We start from the raw sequence: 20,746 nt of genomic DNA on the forward strand, positions 1-20,746 counted from the left end.
GCATAGAAAATGCGATTATTTCTACGATAACATTTCCCTACAAAAATGCATTTTTTATCTGTGTTATTAAATCATTTACTTAATAATATTAAACAGTTAAAAGATATTGTTCAGATGCAAATAACTAATTCTAAAAATTAAGTCTAAGTCTAAAAACACTGTAAAGGTGCAAACATCATTTTTTTTAAACAAATAAGCAAGATATTCTGACTCTGATTGGCTGTTGTCATTTTCTTTTTTCTTGTTAACTTCTGCTATTAGTGTTTATTTTCAGCTCTGGGTTAAGCTTTGAGCTGCTCTAGCAAATAGCCGAGCAGCAACTACTGGGAAGGTAGTTTAAAAAATAATAATTTATCATACGTTTGTGATTTTTTTTTTTTAAATATTGCATAAACTGTCGTGATAATAAAATAATTTTACGCTATATTGTACTGCCCTAATATGTTAAAAGTATAAATGGTTATATATTTTGTGTAAATAAACATTTTATTTCTTGTCTCTGTGTACATTTCAGCTTTTTTTTTTAAAAGATATTTGTTCAGTAGCTACAGTGTCCCAAGAGTGAGTTATCTGTTGTGACTCGAATAAGTTTACACAATATTTATATTACACTTTTCATAATTTTTTTCTATTCATTTATTGCAAACAAGAGTTGAAAGATAAAATAAAACTTCCAAAAATACACTGCGTACACATATTCATGTGGTTGCTTTAATGTTATCATTGTGTAATTTAAAGGATGGTAATATTAGGGTTCTGTATATTATTCATAAACAAGTTATAAACTCTAGTTTAGCTAACAGTAAAAATAAAATGGTATAAAATTATATTGTAATATTAAATTTAATATGTAAATTAAATTTAGGTAAATATTCAATGTAAATGCAGTAACACCTAAAAATAATATGTGTATATGTAAATATAACTGTAAACATTGATGTAAATGAAATATTTTAAAATATATTTAATTGGATTTTTAAATAATGTATTAAACTTAAAAAAATTGACAAACCTATTTAAATATCAATGCCTGAAATTTAAATTTGAAAGTATTTTAATGTAATATTTCTTATATCCTACAACCTAATATTTTAGGTACTATATTTAGTTTAATCAGTTGTTTAAATATTTTATTATGTGTTATTTAATATTAATAAATAAGTTACCTGAACATTACGGTCAATATAATTGACAAAATTCTAAAACATTTAAAAGTCAATATTTCAGTATGTTTATTATTGAACTATTAAAATATTTTATTTCTTAAAAGGTGTAAAATAAATGTCCGAATTATAAAAACATTTTATCTAACTGATATGCAATTCAAAAAAGCTATATTTAGTTATGTTGCAAATAAACATAGAATTATATTTGAATATAATGTAATACATTTATTAAAAAATAATACTTATTATTATATGTTACTCAATTCATTTAAAATGGATTTGTATATTTATATATTTAAGTATATTTAACTTGCTTGTTAAATAAATATAATTTTGTTATTTAAACTATTATTTTTATGCAACAATCAATGTGCATGTTCATTTGCTATATAAAAAGGAAATAATGTTTTGCATGCAGATTTATGTGAAATGGTGAATATAGGTCTATAATCACCTTGCAATTTCGAAATCATAGCTTTTTTGCTTTAAGTATAGACTATTCAGTTCATAAGAGCAGTTCAATCTTTTATAAAGTTTGCTGTATAAAAATATAACAATTTAAAATATATATAATTATCGGCCTATACATATCGGCTATCGGCCTCCAAGTCTGAAGAATTATCGGTTATCGGTATCGGTCAAAAAATCCATATCGGTGCATCCCTAATTAAAACCAAATAAAAATATTTTATACCATTCTGTCTCCTCCTCAATCTGCTCTGTTTTACTTGGCATCATTTGTTTAATACTTTCTTTTAACTTTGCCATAAATGTATTTAATTCAACACATTTTAAAAACAAATGCATAATACCTTCATTTTCCAGTCCACATATTTTGCATAATGCATTCTCACTGCTTCCAATTTGTGCCAGTTTTGTTTCAGTGAAAATAACATTATGTCTGATAAAATAATCCAACGTTTAAATTTTTGCGTCTAAATATTTCCATTTTAAATTCTTCCAGATTCCCTCTTCGTCTATTTCCACAAATATTTTTTTCCAAAATTGTTCTGAAACTGGTCTTTTATGCACTTTGTTTCTGAAACAAATGTAGAAAATTTTGAGAACACATTCTTGAAAATCTTTCTCATTTTCCTTTAAAAACATTTTCACATTATTCCTTCATTCGAATTTATGATTTCAAAACTTTCTGGATCCACACCTACATATGTTGCCATAATTTATCGTCCACCCAAACTAAATAATGAATTTCTAAATGACTTTGCTGCTTTTTAACACATATTACCACCCTCTCACCTAATATTATAGTTTTAGGAGATTTTAATATTCATGTGGATAATTTTAATAACTCCCTTACAAGAGATTTTATATCCTGTCTTGAGAGCTTTGGACTTCAACAGCATGTCAATGTTCCCACACACTCTAAAGGACACACCCTCGACCTCATCTGCTGCTCTGGTGTTTCACCCATTGACCTCTCTGCTGAGGAACTCCCTATAACGGATAATTTTCTTCTCTCATTTAATTTTGCACTCTCTCTTTCTTCCACCAAACCTCTCCGTACTATTTCCTTCCGTAACATAAAACATATTAATTTAGAATCCTTTTTTTGCTAGTATTAACTCTCTTCCTGAAATTACTAACCTTTCATCACCAAATGATTTAGTTTCTCATTACAACACTGGACTTGACTATAAGTCTCTGTAATAAAGTTCACGGCCCTTTGGCCACCGGGAAGAAGGAGGCGGAGAACCGACGTAGTTTAAAAATATTTATTAATAACAGGGACGGCAGCTTCTCACGGAGACAATGGGGAGGTTGGCGCCACAGCCCCCGCGAGACCTATATGAGACGGGCCAAGAGAACAGGAGATGAAAAAAAAAGGAAAGACAGAGTAGACCAGGAAAGGGGAGAGAGGAAAAAGAAAAAAAAAATTGGGGTTCGGTTCTCCAGACACGCTGCTACTCGGTCCTCCACCAGCTGAGAGATGCGACGACGTGCTGGGAGCCCTGTGGAGGAATCTATCCACCCGTCTGTCTTCTGGCGTCCGGCGGCGGTTCTCCTGGCTGGCTGGCGGCATCTCTGGTCTCCTGCTTCGGTGGATGGATGCAGGCTCTGGCATCATGGTGGATCGCGGCGACTCCCCCGGGTTCTGTTGGATGGCTCCCTTCAGCACTTTCCCCTTCGGTGGTGAGCCCCGTGTCTCCTGCTCCTCCCCATGCTGGGAGATGGCAGCAGGCAGATCCTTTCCTCGCCAGCCTCAGGCCGCCCCGGCACTCTGGGCAGACGAACGGGTTTCTCCCCCACTCGGGTTAACTCCCAAACACTCGCCCCTCTCTCAGCGGCAAGGGCATCTGGACAACGCGTCCCTCCTTCTCCCGGGCTTCGGCACCACTGTAATAAAGTTCATGGCCCTTTGGCCACCAGGAAGAAGGAGGCGGAGAACCGACGCAGTTTTAAAATATTTATTAATAACAGGGACGGCAGTCTTCGTGTCTAAACCAAAACGAACGGACGGCAGCTCCTCACGAAGACTACCGTCAAAGTGAAAGCAAAACTAAAATATGTCCGGGCCCGGTCCTCTCTCGGCTTCCTCTGCCATAGTTCCTCCTTTTATGGTCCAGAGCTCCTTCCGTGGGATCTGAGGCAGGTGCGCACCGCAGGTGTATCCACTTACGCGGTGGCCTTACTTCGTTCCCACGGCTCTCGGCCACGCCCCCTCGCCATAGTCTCATATGGATTTTTTGAACATCTGACAGAAATAAAGTCAATCAGGTAAGCAATGAGCGTAGCTGCTGCTGCTTCTCTTCTGTTTCTGCATATTAACAGCAGGTGTTCATCAGTGCTCAATCATCACTTAATTAAACTCATCATCGGCTCATTAACTTTACTCTGCTGCTGAGTAAATTTTGCTCAATTTAGAGAGGGACCAAATGTTCTCTGAACTGAGTAAATTTTACTCTGATGATTTTACTGTGTACAGGTATGGATCATATGTTTTGTCCCAGCTAAGATCTTAAAATGTTCTTCACTTCTCATAGTAACAACTAATGATAATAATTGTCATGGTCACATATATTGCTGTATATGAAGGGATATTTATTTATTAGCATGATGGTTGCTATATTTTAATGAAACAACTGTTTACTATGTAAATGGAGCTATCAAACCGACACAAGCGTTGAAAATAATACATAAGCTAAACTTTTTCAGGTTTTGTGCAGCCATATATACATGTAAGTAATATCACAGTATAAAAATAACCTACAACACGAAATCTCTAGGACAGGTGAACTTTCACCAGCACAGACCAAACACTGCACAAAGAATGAGATATTTCAAACATGATGTGACCTTAGCATTAATGTAACAATAAAAATAACTTACCGCACAAAATCTCTGTAATGGATGAACGTCTGACAGCGCAGCGTCAGGCACACAGACAAAATACTGCATACACAGTGAAATATTTTAAATGTGATGTGAGCAAAACATACTGTTTATCAGAACAAGATAAAAATAACCTACCACTCTAAATCACTATGACAGGTGTACTTGCTGACAGCGCAGCCTCACGAACAAAGACAAAATGCTGCACAAAGAGTGAAAAACTTCGAATGTGATGTAACCAGAACATACTGTGCATCAATATAACAGTATAAAAATAACTTACCACACGAAATCTCTACGACAGGTGTACTTTCTGAAGGCGCAGCCTCACGAATACTGCTCAAAAAGTGAGATGTTTTAAACATGTCGTGAACAAAACATACTGTGCATCAATATAACAGTATAAAAATAACTTTCCACACAAAATCACTTTAACATACGAATTTATCTCGGCAGATGAACTTTCTGACCCGATAAATTGAGCATTCAGAGCAAGAGAAACTTTGGAAAATCCTTAGCGCTGATTGGCCCTGATTTTAAACTTTAGACAATGCATCCCTCCGATTAGCCCATGGTCTAAGCAAACTGTAGACAATCGCGGCTTCTCGTTTGACGAGAGTCTACAGTCTACAGTTACCATTGCACGTTCCCTGGGCAGATGTCTGCGAGCTCCCCAAATGTGGGAATCTCGACTGCATAATTTCTGGTAGTGGGGGACTGCGTTCGCGCTCTCCCCTGAGCATAGTGGTTCAAGACAGAGTTCAGGCGGTAGCGTCGGACCCGGCTGGAGCCAAGTGGTGCTCGCTGCAGAGCCATTTGAGGAGAGCTGAGCTCCAGCGAGGGGGAGCTTAAGCTTGAGCTCCACCTTTTTTGCACTTCTTCTACGAGTGATGTCACTGGGGGTAGGGTTAGGGGCGGGGTTGGTGTACGCATTAAAACAGCTTACAGGAGGAGGAGAGACAGCTCATGCTCCCCCTTGCTGGAGCTCAGCTCTCCTCAAATGGCTCTGCAGCGAGCACCCTCTCGCTGGAGCGGCGCTTCCCTCTCTTCCTCGTCCTTTGCCAAGCCTCTTTTGCTCCAGTAGAGCCGCGCGCGCCTGTGGAAGGCCTGCCCACCCGTCGCTAGAAGAGCCTGTTCTGACGCCGAAAACTACTCAAAAGGTCCCCCCTCAAAGCGGTTTGACCAGGTGAAGGAACATGCAAAGAGAGCCCCCGGTGGCTTTTGTCCGCCAAGCGAGTGTGCCCTGTGGAATGTCAGAATTTTATTTTTACCGGCCTGCCGCTGTTACTGACGGAACGAATGCAGACCGTGTGAAAGGTCATCATTTTATCTGCCATTAAGTAAGCGAACGCTTCGGCTCGGATCAGAGGTAACTTTGTTTCAAGAACTGCAATCTTTTGCAGACGTCTGTGGCGTTTTGGGCAGAGGGACGGTTCTAAACCAATCTGAACCAGAGGCAATTTCGCAGCCAGCCGTCGGTGGTTTCCCGTCCCAGGAATGTAAGGTGCTTGCAGCGGGAGGTTGTTTCGTTAGCGCTTCCGCTTTCGTCAGTGAAGTTCTTTTGCGGAACGTTTGTAGATCCCGTCGTCTTCTTCAAGCTATGTCGTTTGAACACTGTGCTGATAGGCTGACGTGAGAAAACAGGACACAAAATGTACAAGGCAAGAGTGCAAAGCACGGAGCTCTAGGCAAAGGCAGTCCGAACCGCAGCAAAGCAGGAGGTCGACATGTCCAAATAGACCAAATCAGAAACTAAGCAGAGAAAAACGGCATCTGTAGAGAAAGAAAACAGATGGAGCAAAAGAAAGAAAGAACAGGAGGATCCCCTCCCCTCCCCCCATAGAGGGTCTGTTATCCCCAGATCGAGTGCATCCGGTGGAATCCATGTGTTGGCAGCCCCAACTGATGACAAAACCCAAAGCAAGCATCTGGAGGAAGCTCAAACTCTTCATGCGTTGCCACAGTTACTAGCGAGTGGTTTGCAGGCACAGGCAGGTCTGCTGCAAGTACAGCGCCGTCAGGAGACAGGGGTTGCTGGCCCATTCCCCATGCTCGGTGGCTGGGCATCACCGCCCTGGAGTACGGCCGATAGAAAACGCCGGCTGCCGTTTGCGCCGCCCGGCAACTCATACTTACCTGGCAGGGGAGATACCATGATCAAGAAGGTGGTTCACCCAGGGCGAGGCTTGGCCATTGCACTCCGGCCACGCTGACCCCTGCGAATTCCCCAAATGTGGGAATCTCGACTGCATAATTTCTGGTAGTGGGGGACTGCGTTCGCGCTCTCCCCTGAGCACAGTGGTTCAAGACAGAGTTCAGGCGAAAGCATCGGGCCCGGCTGGAGCGGCGCTTCCCTCTCTTCCTCGTCCTTGGCCAAGCCTCTTTTGCTCCAGTAGAGCTGCGCGCGCCTGTGGAAGGCCTGCCCACCCGTCGCTAGAAGAGTCTGTTCTGACGCCGAAAACTACTCGAAAGATCCCCCCTCAAAGCAGTTTGACCAGGTGAAGGAACACGCAAAGAGAGCCCCCGGTGGCTTTTGTCCGCCAATCGAGTGTGCCCTGTGGAATGTCAGAATTTAATTTGCCGGCCGGCCGCTGTTACTGACAGAACGAATGTAGACCGTGTGAAAGGTTATCATTTTTTCTGCCATTAAGTAAGCGAACGCTTCTGCTCGGATCAGAGGTAACTTTGTTTCAAGAACTGCAATCTTTTGCAGACGTCTGTAGTTTAAGGTTTGCGGGGAATTTTTTCGTCAAATCCTCGTACAACGTCAAGTCATGACATTTGACAGATCCACGCCCTAGTATCATGGGTCATCCAGTGAGCAGAGAGCCATAAAACAAGGATAAAACAAGGCGTACGCGTTGGTCAATCGAGCGGACAAAGCCAACTCAGCGTGACAAGCTCCCTGCAGGTATTAGGGCCAATTTACAATCCGGGCCCGACACAGCTGTACAGGTCCTTGCGAAATGTCCCCTTTCGTCACATCTGAAGCACCTGAATTCTGGGCGTTCCTTCATCACATTTTCTGAGCTCATGCATAGTCGACAGGTTTTTACCTGATTGGTGTGCATGACTCTAAAGTGCTGTGGCGCTTCCGCCGTCTCGATTTTGGTACTGTATGGTAAGGAGACCATCTCTTCCGGAAATCTGTTTTTTACAAACCTTGTTCCATCTTCTATGTTTGTGCCAGGATACAATCTTCTTTTAATTTTAGATATGGGGAAAACTCCCCATCTCTCTAGCTTGCTTAAAATTTCTTCATTTGCTAGGTAAACAGGCAGATGCTTGAACGAAACAACATAGTCTCTGTTTTGTAACCTCCGTACTTCAGATTTCACTCCTTTAATTGTCAATCCATTGTCTATTAAAATTTCGGTGTCATCTTCAGTCTCCATTGTTACTTCATACTCCCTTTGTTTGTTTGGGTCTCACCGCCAGCATTCTTCCTTCTCCAATCAGCTCCGTGACTGCTTTGGTTATATCAAATCTTCTTGCATCTTTTACATTTTCTACTTCTACAGTTACTGTTGCTTCCTTTGTGCATACTCTTCTTTGTACCTCTTGCTTATCCTTACCTTTCTCACCTCTTCGTTGGCCGGCCTCTTCATTTTATTTATCTCTTTGTCTGTTGTCAAGTCCATTTTCTTTACCTCTCCGTCTATTATCCAGCCCATTTTCTTTATCCTTTCTTGCGAGTCCCTCCATTTCCATGTCGTTGCCGGGGAATCTGTCCATGATTAAAAATAAAACACACTACATAACCACCCTTCAGTCAGCAAAATGCTGCTGTTAGGTGGTTTTTAAAGACAAAAAGAAAACAAACAAACAAAAACACTCAAGGTCAATAAACAAACAAGCTGTGAAGCACCTTTCTTTCTTACTCAAAACAATCTCATGGACAACAAGCAATCCGGCTTTAAGAAAGGCCACTCAACTGAGACTGCCCTGCTCTCGGTCGTGGAGGATCTCAGACTGGCTAAAGCAGACTCTAAATCATCAGTCCTCATTTTGCTGGACTTGTCAGCTGCTTTTGACACTGTCAACCACCAGATCCTGCTATCTACGCTTGAGTCACTGGGCGTTGCGGGCACTGTTATACAATGGTTTAGATCTTACCTCTCTGACAGGTCATTCAGGGTGTCTTGGAGGGGAGAGGTGTCCAACCTACAGCATCTAAACACTGGGGTACCTCAAGGCTCTGTTCTTGGGCCACTTCTCTTCTCCATCTACACATCATCTCTAGGACCAGTCATCCAGAGACATGGATTCTCCTACCACTGCTATGCTGATGACACCCAGCTATACCTCTCTTTTCATCCTGATGATCCCTCGGTTCCAGCTCGTATCTCAGCCTGCCTGTTGGATATTTCACACTGGATGAAAGATCATCATCTTCAGCTGAACCTCGCAAAAACGGAAATGCTTGTAGTTTCTGCCAACCCGACTCTACACCATAACTTTTCAATCCAGATGGATGGGGCAACCATTACTGCATCCAAAATGGTGAAAAGCCTTGGAGTAACGATTGATGACCAACTAAACTTCTCTGACCACATTTCTAGAACTGCTCGATCGTGCAGATTTGCACTCTATAACATCAGAAAGATCCGACCCTTCTTATCTGAACATGCAGCTCAACTCCTTGTTCAAGCTCTTGTTCTCTCCAAACTGGATTACTGCAACTCTCTACTAGCTGGGCTTCCAGCTAACTCTATCAAGCCTCTTCAACTGCTCCAGAATGCAGCAGCACGAGTTGTCTTCAATGAACCTAAACGAGCACATGTCACTCCGCTGCTAGTCCGTTTGCACTGGCTGCCAGTTGCTGCTCGCATCAAATTCAAAACTCTGATGTTTGCCTACAAAGTGACTTCTGGCCTAGCACCTTCTTATCTGCACTCACTTCTGCAGATCTATGTGCCCTCCAGAAACTTGCGTTCTGTGAATGAACGTCGCCTCGTGGTTCCATCCCAAAGAGGGAAAAAATCACTTTCGCGAACGCTCACGCTCAATCTGCCCAGTTGGTGGAATGAACTCCCTAACTGCATCAGAACAGCAGAGTCACTCGCTATTTTCAAGAAACGACTAAAAACTCAACTATTTAGTCTCCACTTCACTTCCTAATCTGCAATTGCCTCTTTGAATATCACACTAATTGTACAAAAAAAAAAAAAAAAAAAAAAAAACTACTAACACTTCCCTTCTTAGACTTTACAGACCTGAAACTTGCCTTTAGTACTTATTCATTGTTGCTCTTAGTTGTGTAAATTGCTTCCTTGTCCTCATTTGTAAGTCGCTTTGGATAAAAGCGTCTGCTAAATGACTAAATGTAAATGTAAATGTAGGTAGACAAACAAAATGGGGAGAGCCTTTCTCTCCTTACTGCTGCCAACTCACTTCCTGTTTGCTCTATAGCCCCCTCAGGGTGGTGTGGCCGTAAGCAATGACAGCTGTCAAGTGTTGGCTATTGAAACTAGGCGCAGCCCCAGGAGGCGAGCACAGATTAGCTGCCTGCAGCGCCAATGAGCTGGACAGCCGGAGCTGGGCAAGCTGTGAAGCACCAGATTCCATGTCACGGTACTGCGGTGTGGCTCCCAGGAGACAGCTCCTGCCAAGCTTGCATGTCATGATGGCCGAGCGGTCTGAGGTGCTGCGTTTAGGTCGCAGTCTCCCCTGGAGGCGTGGGTTCGAATCCCACTTCTGACAAACCGAGCCTGCGGCAGTGCGCTCAGGCTGAATTCTTTAACTCTCTGCCCCCATGTCCGAATGATACAGTAACACTGACAAAGTGCCGCATCACGCGGGCTTTAATGCAAGTGCACTGAAAGGGGATCAAAAGAATTGTCCTGGGATGGTGTTGCTTTTTAAGGTTTGCAGGGCATTTTTTTCGTCAAATCCTCGTACAACGTCAAGTCATGACATTTGACAGATCCATGCCCTTGTATCGTGGATCATCCAGTGAGCAGAGAGCCAATTGAGAATGTGCGTAAAAGCAAATCTGAATGTTTCCGCCCAGTTGCTAACAGGAGACCCTCCGCTTGTAAAGCCATCGTGATAACCACAGGAGCCTCCGGTTAGGGTGAGAGCACTGTCTTGTGGTGCCAGCGCAGAGAGACGGAAAGTCACTTTCCACAATGTTTTCATTCAATGTTCTACGCTGGTGGAATCACCTTCCCATTCCCACTCGGATTACGGATACACTGGTGTCCTTCAAACGACAGCTAACACCCATCTCTTCAGAGTACACCCGAACCCCGGTGAATATCCCTCTCTCTAAAGAAAACGAAACTCCTACTCCAGCACTAAATTCTCTGAGCACAAACAAATTACTTGGAATAAATAGCCCTTTTTCGTATGCATTGCCTCGTCTTGTTGAATACCTCCACTATTGTATGTCGCTTTGGACAAAAGTGTCCGCTAATTGTATGCTTCCGCCCAGTTTCGAACAGGAGACCTTTAGCGTGTAATGCAAACATGATAAACACTACACTACGGAAACCAATAGGCCAGTGCTGCTTCAAGTATTTATAGTCTTTTTTTATTGAGCTGTCTTGTACGGTCTGCACCGTGAAGGGCCAGCAAACGCACTGGCCACCTGCTCATGCACAACACAAAGCTAAAAGAAATCAGATTCTACGCAAGTTTGCGACACCGCGAGGGGCGGTAAACACTGAGCTGAATTCAAACTTCTAGCCTCACACCGCTCTGCAGAAAGAATGTTTTCAGTGAACGTCAGTACTCAACAGAAGCCTGATTTGACAATTGTCATAAAAGCCAGAGGTTGGGGACCTGGGGACCTTTCGCGTGTGAGGCGAACGTGATAACCACTACACTACAGAAACCTTCAGGCAAATCGAGCTGATAACCCTCTTCAGGCAAATCGAGCTGATAACCCTTTTTGATTGGGTTTCTGTCGACGATCATTGCTGGTGCGGCAGTGGATGCTATTATTTTCTCGCCAAAAGAAGAGCACTGTTTCTGCTCGGTTTCGAACCTTTCACGTGTGAGGCGAACGTGATAACCACTACACTCAGAAACCTTCAGGCAAATCAAGCTGATAACCCTTTTTGATTGGGTGCCTGTCGACGATCATTGCTGGTGCGGCAGTGGATGCTATTATTTTCTCGCCAAAAGAAGAGCACTGTTTCTGCTCGGTTTCGAACCGAGGACCTTTCGCGTGTTAGGCGAACGTGATGACCACTACACTACAGAAACCCCACAAGTGCTTTCACCAGCGAAGTTAGGCCTGCAAGGATAAAACAAGGCGTACGCGTTGGTCAATCGAGCGGACAAAGCCAACTCAGCGTGACAAGCTCCCTGCAGGTATTAGGGCCAATTTACAATCCGGGCCCGACACAGCTGTACAGGTCCTTGCGAAATGTCCCCTTTCTTCACATCTGAAGCACCTGAATTCTGGGCGTTCCTTCATCACATTTTCTGAGCTCATGCATAGTCGACAGGTTTTTACCTGATTGGTGTGCATGACTCTAAAGTGCTGTGGCGCTTCCGCCGTCTCGATTTTGGTACTGTTTGGTAAGGAGACCATCTCTTCCGGAAATCTGTTTTTTACAAACCTTGTTCCATCTTCTATGTTTGTGCCAGGATACAATCTTCTTTTAATTTTAGATATGGGGAAAACTCCCCATCTCTCTAGCTTGCTTAAAATTTCTTCATTTGCTAGGTAAACAGGCAGATGCTTGAACGAAACAACATAGTCTCTGTTTTGTAACCTCCGTACTTCAGATTTCACTCCTTTAATTGTCAATCCATTGTCTATTAAAATTTCGGTGTCATCTTCAGTCTTCATTGTTACTTCATACTCCCTTTGTTTGTTTGTGTCTCACCGCCAGCATTCTTCCTTCTCCAATCAGCTCCGTGACTGCTTTGGTTATATCAAATCTTCTTGCATCTTTTACATTTTCTACTTCTACAGTTACTGTTGCTTCCTTTGTGCATACTCTTCTTTGTACCTCTTGCTTATCCTTACCTTTCTCACCTCTTCGTTGGCCGGGCTCTTCATTTTATTTATCTCTTTGTCTGTTGTCAAGTCCATTTTCTTTACCTCTCCGTCTATTATCCAGCCCATTTTCTTTATCCTTTCTTGCAAGTCCCTCCATTTCCATGTCGTTGCCAAGCTTGCATGTCAGGATGGCCGAGCGGTCTAAGGCGCTGCGTTCAGGTCGCAGTCTCCCCTGGAGGTGTGGGTTCGAATCCCACTTCTGACAAACCGAGCCTGTGGCAGTGCGCTCAGGCTGAATTCTTTAACTCTCTGCCCCCATGTCCGAATGATACAGTAACACTGACAAAGTGCCGCATCACGCGGGCTTTAATGCAAGTGCACTGAAAGGGGATCAAAAGAATTGTCCTGGGATGGTGTTGCTTTTTAAGGTTTGCAGGGCATTTTTTTGTCAAATCCTCGTACAACGTCAAGTCATGACATTTGACAAATCCATGCCCTTGTATCGTGGATCATCCAGTGAGCAGAGAGCCAATTGAGAATGTGCGTAAAAGCAAATCTGAATGTTTCCGCCCAGTTGCTAACAGGAGACCCTCCGCTTGTAAAGCCATCGTGATAACCACAGGAGCCTCCGGTTAGGGTGAGAGCACTGTCTTGTGGTGCCAGCGCAGAGAGACGGAAAGTCACTTTCCACAATGTTTTCATTCAATGTTCTACGCTGGTGGAATCACCTTCCCATTCCCACTCGGATTACGGATACACCGGTGTCCTTCAAACGACAGCTAACACCCATCTATTCAGAGTACACCCGAACCCCGGTGAATATCCCTCTCTCTAAAGAAAACGAAACTCCTACTCCAGCACTAAATTCTCTGAGCACAAACAAATTACTTGGAATAAATAGCCCTTTTTCGTATGCATTGCCTCGTCTTGTTGAATACCTCCACTATTGTATGTCGCTTTGGACAAAAGTGTCCGCTAATTGTATGCTTCCGCCCAGTTTCGAACAGGAGACCTTTAGCGTGTAATGCAAACATGATAAACACTACACTACGGAAACCAATAGGCCAGTGCTGCTTCAAGTATTTATAGTCTTTTTTTATAGAGCTGTCTTGTACGGTCTGCACCGTGAAGGGCCAGCAAACGCACTGGCCACCTGCTCATGCACAACACAAAGCTAAAAGAAATCAGATTCTACGCAAGTTTGCGACACCGCGAGGGGCGGTAAACACTGAGCTGAATTCAAACTTCTAGCCTCACACCGCTCTGCAGAAAGAATGTTTTCAGTGAACGTCAGTACTCAACAGAAGCCTGATTTGACAATTGTCATAAAAGCCAGAGGTTGGGGACCTGGGGACCTTTCGCGTGTGAGGCGAACGTGATAACCACTACACTACAGAAACCTTCAGGCAAATCGAGCTGATAACCCTCTTCAGGCAAATCGAGCTGATAACCCTTTTTGATTGGGTTTCTGTCGACGATCATTGCTGGTGCGGCAGTGGATGCTATTATTTTCTCGCCAAAAGAAGAGCACTGTTTCTGCTCGGTTTCGAACCTTTCACGTGTGAGGCGAACGTGATAACCACTACACTCAGAAACCTTCAGGCAAATCAAGCTGATAACCCTTTTTGATTGGGTGCCTGTCGACGATCATTGCTGGTGCGGCAGTGGATGCTATTATTTTCTCGCCAAAAGAAGAGCACTGTTTCTGCTCGGTTTCGAACCGAGGACCTTTCGCGTGTTAGGCGAACGTGATGACCACTACACTACAGAAACCCCACAAGTGCTTTCACCAGCGAAGTTAGGCCTGCAAGGATAAAACAAGGCGTACGCGTTGGTCAATCGAGCGGACAAAGCCAACTCAGCGTGACAAGCTCCCTGCAGGTATTAGGGCCAATTTACAATCCGGGCCCGACACAGCTGTACAGGTCCTTGCGAAATGTCCCCTTTCTTCACATCTGAAGCACCTGAATTCTGGGCGTTCCTTCATCACATTTTCTGAGCTCATGCATAGTCGACAGGTTTTTACCTGATTGGTGTGCATGACTCTAAAGTGCTGTGGCGCTTCCGCCGTCTCGATTTTGGTACTGTATGGTAAGGAGACCATCTCTTCCGGAAATCTGTTTTTTACAAACCTTGTTCCATCTTCTATGTTTGTGCCAGGATACAATCTTCTTTTAATTTTAGATATGGGGAAAACTCCCCATCTCTCTAGCTTGCTTAAAATTTCTTCATTTGCTAGGTAAACAGGCAGATGCTTGAACGAAACAACATAGTCTCTGTTTTGTAACCTCCGTACTTCAGATTTCACTCCTTTAATTGTCAATCCATTGTCTATTAAAATTTCGGTGTCATCTTCAGTCTTCATTGTTACTTCATACTCCCTTTGTTTGTTTGTGTCTCACCGCCAGCATTCTTCCTTCTCCAATCAGCTCCGTGACTGCTTTGGTTATATCAAATCTTCTTGCATCTTTTACATTTTCTACTTCTACAGTTACTGTTGCTTCCTTTGTGCATACTCTTCTTTGTACCTCTTGCTTATCCTTACCTTTCTCACCTCTTCGTTGGCCGGGCTCTTCATTTTATTTATCTCTTTGTCTGTTGTCAAGTCCATTTTCTTTACCTCTCCGTCTATTATCCAGCCCATTTTCTTTATCCTTTCTTGCAAGTCCCTCCATTTCCATGTCGTTGCCAAGCTTGCATGTCAGGATGGCCGAGCGGTCTAAGGCGCTGCGTTCAGGTCGCAGTCTCCCCTGGAGGTGTGGGTTCGAATCCCACTTCTGACAAACCGAGCCTGTGGCAGTGCGCTCAGGCTGAATTCTTTAACTCTCTGCCCCCATGTCCGAATGATACAGTAACACTGACAAAGTGCCGCATCACGCGGGCTTTAATGCAAGTGCACTGAAAGGGGATCAAAAGAATTGTCCTGGGATGGTGTTGCTTTTTAAGGTTTGCAGGGCATTTTTTTGTCAAATCCTCGTACAACGTCAAGTCATGACATTTGACAAATCCATGCCCTTGTATCGTGGATCATCCAGTGAGCAGAGAGCCAATTGAGAATGTGCGTAAAAGCAAATCTGAATGTTTCCGCCCAGTTGCTAACAGGAGACCCTCCGCTTGTAAAGCCATCGTGATAACCACAGGAGCCTCCGGTTAGGGTGAGAGCACTGTCTTGTGGTGCCAGCGCAGAGAGACGGAAAGTCACTTTCCACAATGTTTTCATTCAATGTTCTACGCTGGTGGAATCACCTTCCCATTCCCACTCGGATTACGGATACACCGGTGTCCTTCAAACGACAGCTAACACCCATCTATTCAGAGTACACCCGAACCCCGGTGAATATCCCTCTCTCTAAAGAAAACGAAACTCCTACTCCAGCACTAAATTCTCTGAGCACAAACAAATTACTTGGAATAAATAGCCCTTTTTCGTATGCATTGCCTCGTCTTGTTGAATACCTCCACTATTGTATGTCGCTTTGGACAAAAGTGTCCGCTAATTGTATGCTTCCGCCCAGTTTCGAACAGGAGACCTTTAGCGTGTAATGCAAACATGATAAACACTACACTACGGAAACCAATAGGCCAGTGCTGCTTCAAGTATTTATAGTCTTTTTTTATAGAGCTGTCTTGTACGGTCTGCACCGTGAAGGGCCAGCAAACGCACTGGCCACCTGCTCATGCACAACACAAAGCTAAAAGAAATCAGATTCTACGCAAGTTTGCGACACCGCGAGGGGCGGTAAACACTGAGCTGAATTCAAACTTCTAGCCTCACACCGCTCTGCAGAAAGAATGTTTTCAATGAACGTCAGTACTCAACAGAAGCCTGATTTGACAATTGTCATAAAAGCCAGAGGTTGTTTCCGCCCAGTTTCAAACTGGGGACCTTTCGCGTGTGAGGCGAACGTGATAACCACTACACTACGGAAACCTTCAGGCAAATTGAGCTGATAACCCTTTTTGATTGGGTGCCTGTCGACGATCATTGCTGGTGCGGCAGTGGATGCTATTATTTTCTCGCCAAAAGAAGAGCACTGTTTCTGCTCGGTTTCGAACCGAGGACCTTTCGCGTGTTAGGCGAACGTGATGACCACTACACTACAGAAACCCCACAAGTGCTTTCACCAGCGAAGTTAGGCCTGCAAGGATAAAACAAGGCGTACGCGTTGGTCAATCGAGCGGACAAAGCCAACTCAGCGTGACAAGCTCCCTGCAGGTATTAGGGCCAATTTACAATCCGGGCCCGACACAGCTGTACAGGTCCTTGCGAAATGTCCCCTTTCGTCACATTTGAAGCACCTGAATTCTGGCCGTTCCTTCATCACATTTTCTGAGCTCATGCATAGTCGACAGGTTTTTACCTGATTGGTGTGCATGACTCTAAAGTGCTGTGGCGCTTCCGCCGTCTCGATTTTGGTACTGTATGGTAAGGAGACCATCTCTTCCGGAAATCTGTTTTTTACAAACCTTGTTCCATCTTCTATGTTTGTGCCAGGATACAATCTTCTTTTAATTTTAGATATGGGGAAAACTCCCCATCTCTCTAGCTTGCTTAAAATTTCTTCATTTGCTAGGTAAACAGGCAGATGCTTGAACGAAACAACATAGTCTCTGTTTTGTAACCTCCGTACTTCAGATTTCACTCCTTTAATTGTCAATCCATTGTCTATTAAAATTTCGGTGTCATCTTCAGTCTCCATTGTTACTTCAGGTCTTTACCTGATTGGTGTGCATGACTCTAAAGTGCTGTGGCCCTTCCGCCGTCTTGATCACATGTTTTTGGATTTGTCAGGGAAACCAGAGCACCCAGAGGAAACCCACACGAACATGGGGAGAACATGCAAACTCCACACAGTAACACCAACTGACCCAGCTTAGGCTCGAACTAGTGACCTTCTTGCTGTGAGGCGAACATGCTACCCACTGCACCACCATGCAGCCACCATACACATTTTTTCCTAAAATGTATATATATTTTAAGTCTTAGCTCTGCAATTTAACTATTTTTGTGGCAAATATTTTTTCATTATCTTTCAAACAGTAGGCTGAAAAAAAAAACTAATTTTAGAATAACAATTAAATTGCCGGCAATGTGGTGGCGCTGAGGGTAGAACGTTCGCCTCACAGTAAGAAATTTGTTGGTTCGAGCCTCAGCTAGGTCAGGTGGCATTTCTGTGTGGAGTTTGCATGTTCTCCCTGTGTTTGTGTGGGTGTCCTCTGGGTGCTCTGGTTTCCTCCACAAATCCAAAGACATTTGGTACAGGTAAATTGAGTAGGCTCAAATATATATATATGTGTGTGTTTGGATGTTTCCCAGTGATGCATTGCAGCTGGAAGGGCATCTGTTGTGTAAAACATGGATGGTGCTGGATAAGCTCTTGGGTTATTCCATTGTAGCAACTCCAGACTAATAAAGGGACTAAGCTGAAAAGAAAATTAATGAATTTAGTCGGAATTTAAAGGTTTTTGCATCTGATTTCAATATATATATATTTTTGGCATTATAAGCTAAGCTTATTGTGCTGTAGGTTTTTGCTTCTACATTTTACCAACAGTAAACCGGAGCATTATTGAACAAAGAAACATACAAAAGAACCCTTCCTTTTCATTGATACAACCTTTATGCAAAATCTCCAAAAATGAGGTCTCTACACTTTTGAGTGAACTCTGTTCATTTTCCTGGTGTGAAGCTGGTTCTGTTAAATTGCTCCCTGTTCGCAAAGTACAGCTCTGCAATTGCAGCGAGCTGGGCCACTGCATTTTGAGAGACACCTTCTCTCTGGAACGCTCTGGTCATGGTTGCTCCACGTCTTGACAGCTTTAAAAGCCTTTTGTAGCATGTATGACATCACAAACATTATTAGCTGAAAAACTATTTAAAACAATTAATACCTTCATGACCAAATAATTACAATGCAACCACCTATCGTAAGCCTAATGAGCACATAAAATTATATAAGTATCAAATGCACATTTGTTTGTGTGTGTGTGTGTGTGTGTGTGTGAGTCAAAGACAGCATGTAGTAGTGTGTGTAAGAGAGAGAGCCAGTTCATGTTTATGAGAAAGCATGTAGAAGTGTGTGTGCGAAAGGGAGGGCTTATATTTGTGAGTGAGAGCATGTACATGTGTCTGTGAGATGTCGATGTGTTTGTGTTGGCAACATTGTATCATTTACAGTCATGCTCAAAAAGTCATTCTGAATTGAATCGAGATAGAATGTAGGTGTGTGTGAGAGAGAGCATGTACAAGAGTGAGTGTGTTAGTGAGAGTGTGTACAAGTGTGTGTGTGTGAGTGAGACTAGCTAGTGTTGTGCTGAAATTTGATATGTCCTGAAAACTTGTCAGGCCAAACAGTTATTTACTTTTTGGTTTTATTTATTTAATAAATGTATATGGTATTTAAGCAAAGTTTTAGGGGAACTGGATATAATTATAAAGAATAATATTTTTTACATAATATAATCATTTTTATTTTAAATTTTATTTTAAATAATAATAGGCCTACACACACACAAACACACACACACACACACACACACACACACACACACACACACACACACACACACAAACACAGTCTAAAAATTGATTATTAAGCATGTAATATACACCCAGTCTAAAGCATGTGGTTTCCAGAAGCACTTAAACTGCTCAAGGCTGGGCTAATGCTGAGGTTTCATCTTTGGGTAGAGACTCAATAATATCCATATGCACAGTGTGACGTCACATTCAACCGGCGCGCGTGTGTGTGGCTGTTTTTTTGTGTTAGTGGGCGAGGCCGCAGGTTTCAAATCTCTTGGGTTTGCGCACGCAACTATTTGTGTTACGTAGATATGTCATCACAAAACACCTAATGACTCGTTATCAAGACGACTCATTTGAAGCACTATGAGTCGACTCTTTTATAGATGAATAAACAGTTTTAAACACTGTACACTTACAGATTTAAGCCGTAGCTGGATATTTCACTTCACTTAGAGCTGTTACACACTACATGGAAGGGCATTTTCAAAAACCCATAATATGGACTCTTTAACAAAATAAATACACTATTTAAATAAAATAGAAATCAACAAGTAAAATAGAAGAAACTGTAGAACTGTTATGGTTATAAACTATATAAATACACACACATGTGAGGGTCCATCTATTAGTCCCATGACGGAACTAACAGTATGGGTGAAGGTTAAATGCATGTAAACCTTTTAGCACATGTGAAAAGAAATATTTTTGTTTAATTTATTTTAATTTGTTTCTAGCTCTGAATTTTATTCTGACTCCAATTTATAATAGTTTTAGATTTACATTTATCTAATTCAAGCTGATTACCTTATAGGTCGCGATTAGTTCTAATTTAGATTGATTAACCTAATAAATCCTTATATTCCATTAATGTTTCATCGTTTACTCAAAGTCGCTTAGAGTCAGTATGGCTGGCCAGTTTCATCTGCACACGGAAACATCCTCGCCAGTTCCGATTCTTAGCAGATAAGCTAATTTCCTTTAAGTAATAATAGGCCACCCCATGCTTGCACATACTCAAAGAAAGTTTGATTTAGCCCCTACATGATATCATACCCCTAGATTATATTATCAGTGATTGTCAGAAATCAACAAGTCTCTAATTCTGTGCCCATGCTTCATCCATTGTGCCTAAATAGATGACTAATCCTGGTTGTAGGCTGCGGAAACGTCAGCCTAAACAATCTACTACATTTAAATGATTTCAGGAGATATTAGAGTTAAACAAGAATTTTACATTTATTTGTCAGGAAAAGATTTTCCATTGCAGTTCACATAATTAAACAAAATAAGCCAATCAAGATTGTACAACATAATTTACTCAAATATACATTTAAGAGTTAAAGAGGAATACCTGACCATGAAGAAATACATTGCAGCATATAAGTCCTGATGCAGAACTCAGAGACTCACAATCTGCAATGGGGTATCCTGTCTACAGGATCACACGGACACTTCTGCACCCTTTGCCTAAATACAAATCATCATAAATTCAAGACAATAAAAGCTTCACCAAGACTCTTGCCTGGTCATGAGTTGATGCGAAGACCATTTTCCCTGAAGTGGAGCATCTGTCAAAAATATTTTCAAAGTCAAAACCCAAATAACTGATATAAAGGAGATTGTAAAATATTACAGTGAAATTAAGACCACTTTACCAATCACACAGAGACATTTAAAATCACACCAAACATGAATAAAAAGCCCCAAGATACACCATATTAAAAACTTAAACATTCGGTGTGGAAT

The 20,746-nt window shown here is 42.4% G+C and overlaps 2 protein-coding genes and 7 non-coding genes across 11 annotated transcripts in view; 4 read left to right on the forward strand and 5 right to left on the reverse strand.

The window, feature by feature from the left end:
* LOC137490940 (uncharacterized) overlaps positions 1 to 20,746 on the reverse strand; it is a 627,578-nt gene that overhangs the window by 99,730 nt on the left and 507,102 nt on the right. The gene's annotated exons all lie outside the window — the stretch shown is intronic.
* LOC148682145 (uncharacterized) overlaps positions 1 to 20,746 on the reverse strand; it is a 208,802-nt gene that overhangs the window by 36,730 nt on the left and 151,326 nt on the right. The window lies entirely within an intron of this gene.
* On the forward strand, positions 6,646 to 6,809 carry LOC137494253 (U1 spliceosomal RNA). Its single transcript, XR_015486360.1, has one exon. It is a non-coding gene; the product is annotated as a U1 spliceosomal RNA (small nuclear RNA).
* On the forward strand, positions 10,138 to 10,220 carry trnal-uag (transfer RNA leucine (anticodon UAG)). The gene has a single exon. It is a non-coding gene; the product is annotated as a tRNA-Leu (tRNA).
* Positions 11,657 to 11,729, reverse strand: trnav-aac (transfer RNA valine (anticodon AAC)). Its single transcript has one exon. It is a non-coding gene; the product is annotated as a tRNA-Val (tRNA).
* On the forward strand, positions 12,657 to 12,739 carry trnal-cag (transfer RNA leucine (anticodon CAG)). The gene has a single exon. It is a non-coding gene; the product is annotated as a tRNA-Leu (tRNA).
* trnav-aac (transfer RNA valine (anticodon AAC)) lies at positions 14,175 to 14,247 on the reverse strand. The gene has a single exon. It is a non-coding gene; the product is annotated as a tRNA-Val (tRNA).
* trnal-cag (transfer RNA leucine (anticodon CAG)) lies at positions 15,175 to 15,257 on the forward strand. Its single transcript has one exon. It is a non-coding gene; the product is annotated as a tRNA-Leu (tRNA).
* On the reverse strand, positions 16,510 to 16,582 carry trnav-aac (transfer RNA valine (anticodon AAC)). Its single transcript has one exon. It is a non-coding gene; the product is annotated as a tRNA-Val (tRNA).

This window comes from Danio rerio, chromosome 4 (assembly GCF_052040795.2).
Source record: "Danio rerio strain M-AB ecotype USA chromosome 4, GRCz13ab, whole genome shotgun sequence".
Classification (NCBI taxonomy): Eukaryota; Metazoa; Chordata; class Actinopteri; order Cypriniformes; family Danionidae; genus Danio; species Danio rerio.